Genomic DNA, 11,853 nt, shown 5'->3' with positions numbered 1-11,853 from the left:
GAGGTTGGTTAGGGTGCATAGACATAATTGATTTTCGTCACTGTGATAAAACGTCATCCGCATGTATTGGCTTTTGTTAGAGAGAAAAAAAATTGCTATACCTAGAGTTTGGTTGTATTCTACCATTGTACTAATGGTTTTTTGATCTCCATTTCATTGGAGGAGGTAATGGTTTCAAAATCTTGCAGGACAAGAGGTTGTTATATTGAACTAAAGAGACATTTAGATTTCATGCTAACCACATGTATTTACTCACATGCGAAATTATTTGGATTCTTCCATTTTTTAACACATGAAAATGAAAGTTACGCGACGCTTACTATATGCAATTTAATACCAAAAATGTCAAGAAGTAGATTAATTGAGGAATAATGAAGTGTAGATTAATTGAGGAATAATTGATTTCCTCCTTGTTCTGTCTTTTTTGAAAAGCAATAAAGTGTAAAGTTACATAACTAATCAATTTAAAATTAAAAAATATATAAGAAAATGAATCTTTTTACATCAATAATGTTTGAGACACAAACTTATTAGACCAACTATATATAGCAATTTCTTATTTAATACAAATAAATAAGTTTCAAAGTGATGATATAAGACATAAAACTAATGAAAAACTGACACATTAATTGGCGTTTAAAAGTCAATTCGCTCATTTGAGCTCGTACCGAGAACCTAATTATAAAAAAGATTACTTTGTACTTTTGACTTAATCGGAAATATTCCTATCCTATTGAGATTTGACACGAAAGCCTAGAAGAATTAGGATAAAGTGACAAGTGGCAACGTACAAAATCCTAAGGACGATGGTTTTATTGTCCTTTTGTCCTCAAAAAAATTCAAAGTAAAAAAAAAAAAAAAAAAAAAAAAAAAAAAAAAAAAACCTAAAAAAATCAGACATTGGTTAAAATAGGATATTTCGTTGCCTCTCCCTTCCTACTAAAAACTAAAAAGACCACATTCGGACGCATAAATCCATTCAATCTTCTCAAAGTTTGAAGCTTTTGAGCAAGAACCCTCCGTCCTTTCCCAATCCCCCGATTTCCCAGTTCTGCAATTTCTCCATTGGTTCACTCCAGGCTACCTGAACCTTTCAATCTTCAACTCTCCTGTTCTGAAAGAAAAGAGGTAACTTTTTGGTCAATTATTTGTGGGTTTTTGGTTTTAGATGTTGATCGATCGTGGGTTTTGTGGAAAATTAGTTATTGTTGGTGTTTTGGTGATCTGATTGTGTAAATCGTATCGGGTTTTCGGTTGTATGTGAATTGCAAGTTTTGATTTTTCATGGCGCCTAAATCGTGTTTAGAATCAGCTTGAATGAATGCAATTTCTGATGCAAAAAAATGCCTGCGTAATTATAAACTGTATCGTCGTCCGAATAGCTAGCTCCTGTACGAATTTTTGTGCCCTTTTCGTAGGTTTTCGTTGAAATAGCTCAGTCCTGTGCTTTTGTTTTTGGCAGTTTTGTTGGGTTGATTGGATTTGATGGATACCAATAAGTGGAGGCCTTCTCAAGTTGGAGAGGCCGCCATGGATGCCGGCGATTGGAGGAGTCAGCTGCAGGCTGATTCAAGGCAAAGAATTGTCAACAAGATGTAAGTGTTTTTCTTTGTCGATTGTTTTTTGTTTCAAGCGGTAGTCTAATTTAGCGTAATCTAATCTAAACTATGGCGAGAGGGGTTCAAACTTAAAACATATTTTAGTGGATTGTATACGAATCCAGTTTTGCTATTATGAATGCTACCCCCGTTTTGGTAGTCAGTAACTGATGTTGGTTTTATTGCATGTATAGAATGGATACATTGAAGAGGCATCTTCCCTTCTCCGGACAAGATGGATTGCAGGAACTCAGCAAAATTGCTGTAAGGTTTGAGGAAAAGATTTATACTGCAGCCACAAGCCAGGTGCTTCCATAATACCAGAGTTCTTATTTCTTATGGTGCATGAAATGTTTGTGTACTGAAATACTTACCTATCTATTACATATATGACTTCTTAAAATAATGTTGTCTATGTTTGAACTTTCTTCATATTTTGGATAGAACTGTATTCTAAGTTTAGCAAGGATTTTTTTTTGTTTTTGTAGTCGGATTATCTACGGGAAATTTCTCTGAAGATGCTCACCATGGAGACCAAGTCTCAGAATTTAATGGGCAATCATTTACAATCTAACTCTGCTGGTAACAGCAACGGGTCCCCTGATCCAGGTAAAAACAACTATTGAAAACTGCCACTTTCTCTCCCGGCTAGCTTTCTTCTTGATGGTTGATCTATTTCGAGAAACGTTCATTCTTTTTCTTAATTACTCCCGCATTTCTCAACTGAGATGATTTGTTCTTGATATCTTTATTCGCTCGTATTTAATGGATCAAATGATGAGTACAAATGACATTTATTGTTTTCTTGTTTTGACGCTTGTTTATGTGGCGTTTATTCTTGCTATTTACTCGAATAGGGTCTTTCAATATGCAACCCCAAGTCCCCAATCAAGGGCAAAATTGCACCTGAAGTCTTCCCATAAAAAAGTAATTGCCGTCATAAGCAGAAAGTAGGAGCAAAATTTCACCTCAACTGTTTGGGAAGGATAATTTTTCATATCAATTCTACATGCAATGCTTTTTTTTTTTTTTTTTTTTTTTCTTTCTCATTTTTAACCCTCATGTTCAAATTTCATTTTATGTGCAAACATTGACATATATATCTCTCTATATTTTGTAGCTTCTCTAGATTCCTCATCTCAGACTGGATATGCAAATGGGGGTGATTGGCAAGAGGAGGTCTATCAAAAAGTAAGATGTCCTGACTTCTTGTCCATTTGATGGCTTTCACGTACAACATCTAAATATAAAAATACAAATTATTTGGCGTGGTGGTGGGAATAGAGCTACTGGAAAATAATTATACTAATGCCAAAATTGCCTTGAATGGCGATTTTGAAGAATTAGATGCTAGTTAAGATTCCTTGTGGGGCAGCTTTGTTAAGCAACCATCGATGGTTGCGAGTTAATTAAAACTTGCTTCATTAGATACAAGCATACATGAATTCATGCTGTCTGAATTCATGGTTGCATGCATGGGCTCTTTTCCATTGGCATTGATGTTATGATGGTATCGGCAAGCATGTAGCTGCAGCAAAGTTCTTTCATCTTTGTATTTATAACTTTCATTTGCAGATCAAAGTCATGAAGGAAGCGTACTTACCCGAACTGAGTGAAATGTATCAGAAAATTGCTACTAAACTTCGGCAGGTATGTAATCAATTCATTTTTTTTCTTCTCTCATAATTTGTTGCTTGAACTTTTAGCAATAAGCGGGGCTTTCCCTGCTACGTTATTGTGGTGCTGCTCTTTGATAGATTCTACCTGGATCTCCCTTTTAATTATTGTACCCATGTAGACCGTCGACATGGGATTGTTACCTCACCAATAATGCTAATAAGATTCGCAACAAAGTTGTTACTCCTTGTATCGCCATTCTTTTGCTTACTGACGTCTGTTCTTTCTGTTTGCCAGCACGATTCTCATCCACAACAACCAAAGTCAGAGCAGCTTGAGAAGCTAAAAATGTTCAAAACCATGTTAGAGCGCCTCATATCAATCTTACAGGTTTCCAGGAGTAACATTTCACCTGGTTTGAAAGACAAGTTGGGTTTGTATGAGAAGCAGATGGTAAATTTTATTAATACAAATAGACCGAGGAAGCAAGGTCCTCCTCTGCAACAAGGGCAGCTTCCCCCACCTCATATGTAAAGTGGATTGCCCCTCCAACCTGAAAAGGCGTCGTGTTTGCGCATCACATCTTTTCGATCTAGTTTGTCAATTGTTCCAGATGCATCGTCATCTTTTCCATATGGTTTTTATGCTTCTTTGGTCTGAATTTCCATGTTCTCACGGCCTCATATTCTACTTGAGCTTCTCTCCTCCATTCTCTGAATAAAAATGTGATGACTTTAAAAGGGTGGAGGATACCAATGTATTGGCTTTTGTTAGGGGTGAGGATGTTGGTAGGGGTGCATAGACATAATTGATTTTCGTCACTGTGATAAAGTGTCATCTGCATGTACTGGCTTTTGTTAGAGAGCAAAAATTGCTATAACTAGAGTTTGGTTGTATTCTACCTTTGTACTAATGGTTTTTTGATCTCCATTTCGTTGGAGGAGGTAATGGTTTCAAAATCTTGTGGGACAAGAGGTTGTTATATTGAACTAAAGAGATTTCGATTTCATGGCAACCACATATATTTACTCACATACGAAATCATTTGGATTCTTACATTTATTAACACATGAAAATGAAAGTTACGTGACGCTTACTATATGCAATTTAATACCAAAAAGGTCAAGAAGTAGATTAATTGAGGAATAATGAAGTGTAGGTTAATTGAGGAATAATTGATCTCCTCCTTGTTCTGTCTTCTTTGAAAAGCAATAAAGTGTAAAGTTATATGACTAATAAATTTAAAATTAAAAAAAAAAAAAATGAGTCTTTTTACATCGATAATGTTAGAGACACAAACTTATTACACCAACTATATATAGCAATTTCTTATTTAGTACAAATAAATAAGTTTCAAAGTGATGATATAAGACATAAAACTAATGAAATGCTAACACATTAATTGGCGTTTAAAAGTCAATTCGCGTATTTGAGCGCGTACCAAGAAGGTAGTTATAAAGAAGATTACTTTGTTCTTTTGACTCAATCGAAAATATTCCTATTACTTTGTTCTTTTGACTCAATCGAAAATATTCCTATCCTATTGGGATTTGACAAGAAAGCCTAGAAGGATTAGAATAAAGTGGTACGTGGCAACGTACAAGATCCTAAGGACAATGGTTTTATTGTCCTTTGGTCCCCAAAAAATTCAAATTTCTGAAAAAAAAAAAAAAAAACCTTAAAAAATCAGACATTGGTTAAAATAGGATATTTCGTTGCCTCCCCCTTCCTACTAAAAACTAAAATGACCACATTCGGACGCATCAATCCATTCAATCTTCTCAAAGTTTGAAGCTTTTGAGCAAGAACCCTCCTTCCTTTCCCAATCCCCGATTTCCCCGTTCTGCAAATTATTATGCATTTCTAAATAGGGCGCAAAACAAATATGAGTGGACCAAGTTGATATATATATAAAACAGTTAGCAACATACTAATCCCGAAAGTTTTATAAAATCTTAATAGCATAATATATAATAGGTTTTTTCTGAAGACCATAGCATGCCACAAAACATTACAAAACGTATCTCGTATATATTGTGCTAACTAGTGGTATCAGTATCAATATCAGTATCTCTCTTCTGCACAAAACAGTGCCCTCCACATGCCCGCCCGAAGGCAATACAAGTATCATCTTCCATGTGTACAGAACAGTGCCCTACACACGTCCGCCCGAAGGCAATATATATAGTGACCACTAGATACGCACAAAACCATTGAATATAGTATTTCCACAACATAGGTACATATATCCAAAAGCATCTTCATAATATAAAGTCATTCATCATCTATACTATAAAGAAGTGTTATAAAAACATGTTCTAAATCGTGTATCGTCATCCATCAGATACCCTACAAGAACATGATTTTGATAGAAAATATGGTATTTCAAAGTAAGCTCGGTATAGCATGATAATCAATTTCACATAAAACGTAATTATTAAATCATACTTTTCATGTACGCGTTTCTACTATAAAACATGCATTTTAGAAGGGGTCCACTCACCGTACACCATTGATGCAAAGCCTTACCAAATAGGAAATAAAGGAATCATTGCTATTAATTGCAACTAAGCACATAAAGAGTACAATTAACAAAGCTATACTCAAACGAATAAATTTAAAGAAATGGACGTCATAAACGGGTTCAGGACATCGAAATTAGCTTAGGAGGGTCCCGAACGAAACCCAAAAAAAGTTAACGGTCAACAGGTCCGGGTCAAACCGGGTCAAAGGGTTTGGGTTGGACCGGGTTGGGCCTATAGGGTTTTAGGGTTTCTAAATGGGCTGGGCATTGAAGCCTGGCCCAATTGTTTTGGGTTTCAAAACAATAAAATAAAAACAAAATTTAAATAAATAAAAAGGGTTTCGGCTTTGGTTTTTAAGGATTTGGGCTTGAAAGCCCGGTTTGAAAATTGGGTTGGGTCTTAAAGTCTGGGCTTGGGTTAAGGGGTCGGACCTTGGGTTAATGGGTCGGGTAGACCCATTTCACGCCAAGGTTTTGGCCAGTTTCTGGGCAAACTTCAAACGTCCATAACTTCTTCATTCCTCAACCAAATTGAGTGATTCAAATAGTAAAGTTGTAGTACTCAACGAGAGGAAGAGAATGGTACCTTGCACGACTGCTAACTCGCCTTGGTTTGACCGGAAAATGCCTCGAAAAGGGCGGTGCTCGCCGGATAATTTGGAATAGCTACTCCGAGCTATTTTCTGCGATTCAAACGTATGCACAACTTAAAATAAGCTTCGATCTAACCCTAAAACACATTCCAAGGGTTTTTAGAAGCTTACCGGCCGAAAGAGAGAAGGGTTTAGGGTTTTTAGAAGCTTACCGGGGAAGACGATGAATAATACCGGCCAAAAGAGAGAGAAGGGCTTAGGGTGTTCTTCCTTTGTTTTTTAGAACACAAGGGTGATGGTGATGGTGTTTTGTTGTTGTTGTGTGGTTTGATGGTGAGGGAGATCAGGGTTTGTAGAGAGGAAGGACACGGGTGAGAGGAGAGAGAGTGTGAGAGAGAAAATGATGATCTGAGCGGGTCTCGGGGAAAGAGAGAAAGATAGATAGAGGAGAGTTTTTTGTTTTTTTCTGTTTTGTGGGGGGGGGGGGGGGGTTGTTGCCACGTGGCAGCGTGTGAGTGGAGAGGGAATCTCCAATTGAGATCCGGATTGGGTGAGGTTTAGAGGCCCAAAGTGCACATTTTTATAAAAACTATAAGGGCACAATTGAAATTACCAGGACATTTGGGGGTGGGGTTTCCCACAAAGGCTGCTACAATCTTCTTCTCCAAATGACATGTTTCACTTTCCTGCACTTAGTTAAACCACGTTCTGCGTGGGAAAGTGAAGGAAAATTTGTTAAAAACAAGTTCATTTGAGCAACATCAACAACATGCAATTAACAATTAAAAGGCGGAATCATGTTTATATGCACTCAAAAACAAAACTTAACCCATGAACTTCAAAGCCTAGTAGATAGGTGAACCAAGACTCAACTCAAAACAAAGTGAGTTGAGAAATCAATACCTTTGTAGATTCCTCTTTGCATAAGCAAAGGCTAATCACCCAAAGAGAGGGCCTTCATTCCTTGCATCTTAGATCCATGGATTTGGATGGATGAAAAGGTTTCTCCAAGTTCCCAAAATTGAAAACCTCTAAGTCTCCACACCAAGGCATATTGTAGAAGAAATGAGTGACCTTGGAGGAGTTTGATTGCTAGATGATCCCTCCAAGGTGGCTGAAATTTTAGAGAGAAAAGAGAGCTTGTGTTCTCATCCTTTCCCCAAAAATTACCCTTAATGAATTTTGGCTATTAAGTCATACTTATTCCTTAATTCATTTGAGTGGCAAACTTGTAAATAAGTCCAAAACCACTCCTTCTTTAACATGGGATTTATTGGGCTATTTGGGCCTTTGTGAATCATTATTCATTAAGTTGTCACACAACTTAAGTCAATGGACTTGACGTTCGAAGCCCATTGGGCCTTAAGGTCCAAAACCATCCCGAGGTCTTTTAACGAACTTATTCGTTTGATTAATAATCATATTAATTAATCCTTGCCATAAATAATTAAACCATTTAATTATTCTTACTCATCTCCGTTGAATCTTCAATCTCTACCTTACACGGTGTACGATCCATTAGGTTCCTTTTAGCGAGGCAGTGGGCGATTCAAACTCTTTCAAATCGATTGTGAATTGGAACTTACTTTCAATTCTCCCGTTAGTGATAATACACTTTTAGGGCTTCCACAAACCATGGTTGACGCCTAGCAGCATGTCATGGTTACCCAAGCTAATCAGAAGAGGTGGAGAACCTATTCAGTTTTAGGATTACAAATGCAATACGGTCTTTCTCTAATACAATACTCTTGACCACATTGTTTGGTTTGATAGTTTATTCATGTCTACTATCCAATGTGAGTCTTGTGCTTATATGATTACCTTGAATGTGATCTGGAACGCATTCCAACATCTCATTCATACTCTGGCCAGAGATTCTAAATCATATCATAGAGTATTCTCCCTCAAACAGTTTGAAGGTTAGAGATCCCTTGTTGCGCATTCACTTGCCTCCATGGCTAAGTGGCTTAACCCCAACGATGCCGTGGACACCCTCCTGATGGAGTGACTTTGACATAATCAAAGATTAAGGACCTAACCACAAGACAACTGTGATGCCTCAGGTCAAAAGACTAATTTGCATTATCCCAACCATGAGTTCTCATGTGACATGAATATGAGAACTCTTCGTTGATCGTGTTCAGTGAACTCATTCTCTATTGAGCACCTACGTACTTGTCTTGATGTCACACACACCAATGACTCGAGACTAGTCACTCTCCCTGAGAGAAGACATAGCACGTACTGATCTTAACGGACTGTCAATGCCCAATTGACAATCCTATGATCAGGAACGTTTAGGATGTGTCAACGAAAGAATGGTCTCATGAATCTAACTTCTTTAGATCGCATTCTTCCAATCACATATTCCTTGGACTTATCGTTTAAGCATATAACATTTATATGAGACGGCTCAAACAATAATCTTTGCCCTTTACATTTAAACTACATTAGTTTGAAATGTCCGTAAAGTATCATCATATGATTGGTTTTAGGGCACATTTCCAACAATCTCCCACTTGCACTAGAGCCAATCAGCTTAGTCATCAGTGATGATACCTCTTCTGTAATTCATTTCATAAATGGCTGAGTAGTAGGCCTAAACAATGGATATCTATATGTTATCCATAGAAGCAACCTTGAGAATAACGACGTCACCATTATACATGATTTTCAATCATGTGGTTCAGTCTCTCATTTGAGTTCGGACCTTGATGAGACCTTGATTCCCTGGCTTGAGCTATCGCCCCATTAGTGTCATACACTTTCTGGTTGGAACCGAATGGAGAGTTCATAAATGAACTTTCCCATCCAAACAACAATGTTGTAAGCTTCTATATGGCAATATATTTTGCATACATGATGGAACACATTAAAGTCATTACTTTTAACATTTCCACCCAAATATCTCTTTAGTCATAATAAAGAGATATCTCATTATCACTTCATTCATAATGAAGAGATATTCTATGATGGATTAGATTCATAATCTAATACATTTACGCTTCCATTACGTTACTCTAATTCTTCCTCATTCTTGAGGAATCCATCCTTAGTATTTCTTAAATACCTAAGGATTCACTTGACAGTTGCCATGGTTCTGATCCTGGGCTTGCACTGATATCATCTTGTACCGTTCTAGGTACAACTTATATCAATGTTTTCATACAATATGAAATACATAAATCACCTTTCTGCGTATGCATAAAGGATTCTATTTATTTCTTTGGGAGTCAAAGGGTACATTCCCTTTGAGAAGAACAACTTCCTAGTCTTACTAGAATTGTCATTCTAATTGAAGTTTATCATCATACGAGAAACTTCCTAGCATCTCTTGTCTATTTTAGGGATTGATATAATCCAATTATATCTTGAAATCTATCATTATAGATTTCCATCCCATGTATGTAGACTATGTCTCCCATATACATTTTATCATTATAGAATGTTTAAAGTCATAACTTTAACGATGAAGAATTCCTTTCATTTTCAAAATTAATATATATCATGTTTATATATATTCAAATTTAGGAATATGATTAACTCCCACTAATCTTTTGTAAACCTAGTAAACAAAAGATTCATTTACATCTTTATGAGAAATCAAACGATTTGATCCTTTTTCTCATAAGATGCTTATAGCTCCCACTAAGTGTAGTCATAAGGATTTTCATTCTTATTTCTTTCGATTTAAGAGGTGTAACTCTATGACATAGTCATAAAGTTCAAATCATTCAACTGAGACGATTTATAAATCCTTCTCGACTACCTTGGAGCTTGTGGTGTAGGAACTAGGTTGTTATATTTGTTGATCATATCAAACAAATATTGCTTATTAGCACACAACCCCAAATCTTAACATGTTTAAGATTTGTCTTTCTTTCCAACTACATCTTATGGAGTTATGAAAATTTTGGAAGATCTTCTAATTGACAATCATATTGTTTTAGAAGTATATATATCCTATATATGGGTAATAGATAACATCCAACGAACTAAATTTTATTCAAGTTCGTTCTTCTCCTAATGGAGAAATTCATTATCTTATGATGCTATTTTCCTTGATATCTTTCAAGGAAACTCATCTAAAGTGTTATCTTTCCTTGGATTTGATCCAAGGAGGTAAATACTTTAGACGTCTTACTCATCAACTTACATTTCTTGAATTCTTTGAAACCTTTTGCAAAGTATTCGGACTTGTGTTTATTCAAAATAAACTATAGTCCAACCGAGAGTGATCTTCGGTGAATGTCATACAACATGAGTAGTATTATGTTGTGGACAAGTGCCACTAACATCTAAGTGAATTATCCTTAACAACTTTGTGATTCTTTCTTCTTTCCAAAAGAATAAAGATTCGAACATTTCGCCTCTATACAATATAACAAGAAGGTATTGGATCCGGATCTAACGATCCAAAGCATCCATCTATGACCAACTCGTAACTTATGTTTTAGAGGTATCATAACTCAGTTGGGATTAGTCACTACCTTGCAACCTTTTGGGTTTTAAGCATCATCGTATTCTAAACAGTTAAACTACCACATCATCTCTACTATAGAGACAACCAATTAAATTACAATAATCTAATTATTGATTAATAAAGAACAATGTTTTGTCAAACAAAACATTTATCCATCTCTACTATAGTGACGGATTTAAGTTCCTTAAAATTGGAATGTAAAGACAATCTTTAGTGTTTTCCAATTTCTTTGGTAGTTCATATGAGGAAGTAAGTACAATCCGCTTTCGCAGAGATCTATATTTTATTCACTTTCCGAATGTGAAGTACTTTCTCTTCTCTCATTAATCTTCTACTTTTTATTAGCACACTTTTACAACAATTGTAAAACATAGTTGCTAATATAGAATCATGTATTCAAGTAGAAGAACCAACTGTTTTGAACTATTTCAAGAACATATTACAACACCTTCGAAAGGTGTGTTCTTGACACTTGCAAGACATTTCTTGCAAATACCCCTTCCAATGTCCATCCTTTCATAAAGAAAGTTTGTTCCCTTGGAGTTATTTTGCCTTCTTCATTTGACTTCTCCTTTGACTACAATAGTCATGGTCCCTAAACTCCCACTATCTTTCTTGAAACTTATTTCAAGTGTGTTATACACATCAAACGATTTGGAGAGCGTGCGGTTATTGTTCACTATATAGTTTATCATAAACTTAGTGAACCATTAGAATAGGGACACAAAGATGAAGTCCTTGCCTAATTTCCGTCTCGTTACGTGGTTTAACACTTCAACACTCAATGATTCAAAATCATCATAAGTCCATGTTGATGTACTATTTTTGTCAACCAACCATTATGTTCTCAACATAATTACAAACTTTCAAGAGTTGTTCAAGGCAACTCTCATTTCTTCATACAACAATTTGTAAATGGAGAATCATGGCACATAAAGTGTCCATGCCCTTGTGCTTACTTCTCAAGTTCCTTGTTCGTGTAACAAAGAGACAAGCACTAGAGTTTGCATTGTCCTCTTCATGGTAGACTTATCTAAC

General features: G+C 36.0%; 1 pseudogene; it reads left to right on the top strand.

Moving 5' to 3' along the window:
- The first annotated feature begins 894 nt into the window (after positions 1 to 894).
- Positions 895 to 11,853, top strand: part of LOC137715463 (mediator of RNA polymerase II transcription subunit 15a-like) — a 33,966-nt pseudogene continuing 23,007 nt past the window's right edge.

Source organism: Pyrus communis, chromosome 14, assembly GCF_963583255.1.
Source record: "Pyrus communis chromosome 14, drPyrComm1.1, whole genome shotgun sequence".
NCBI lineage: Eukaryota > Viridiplantae > Streptophyta > Magnoliopsida > Rosales > Rosaceae > Pyrus > Pyrus communis.
This window is presented reverse-complemented; position numbering and strand designations above follow the sequence as displayed.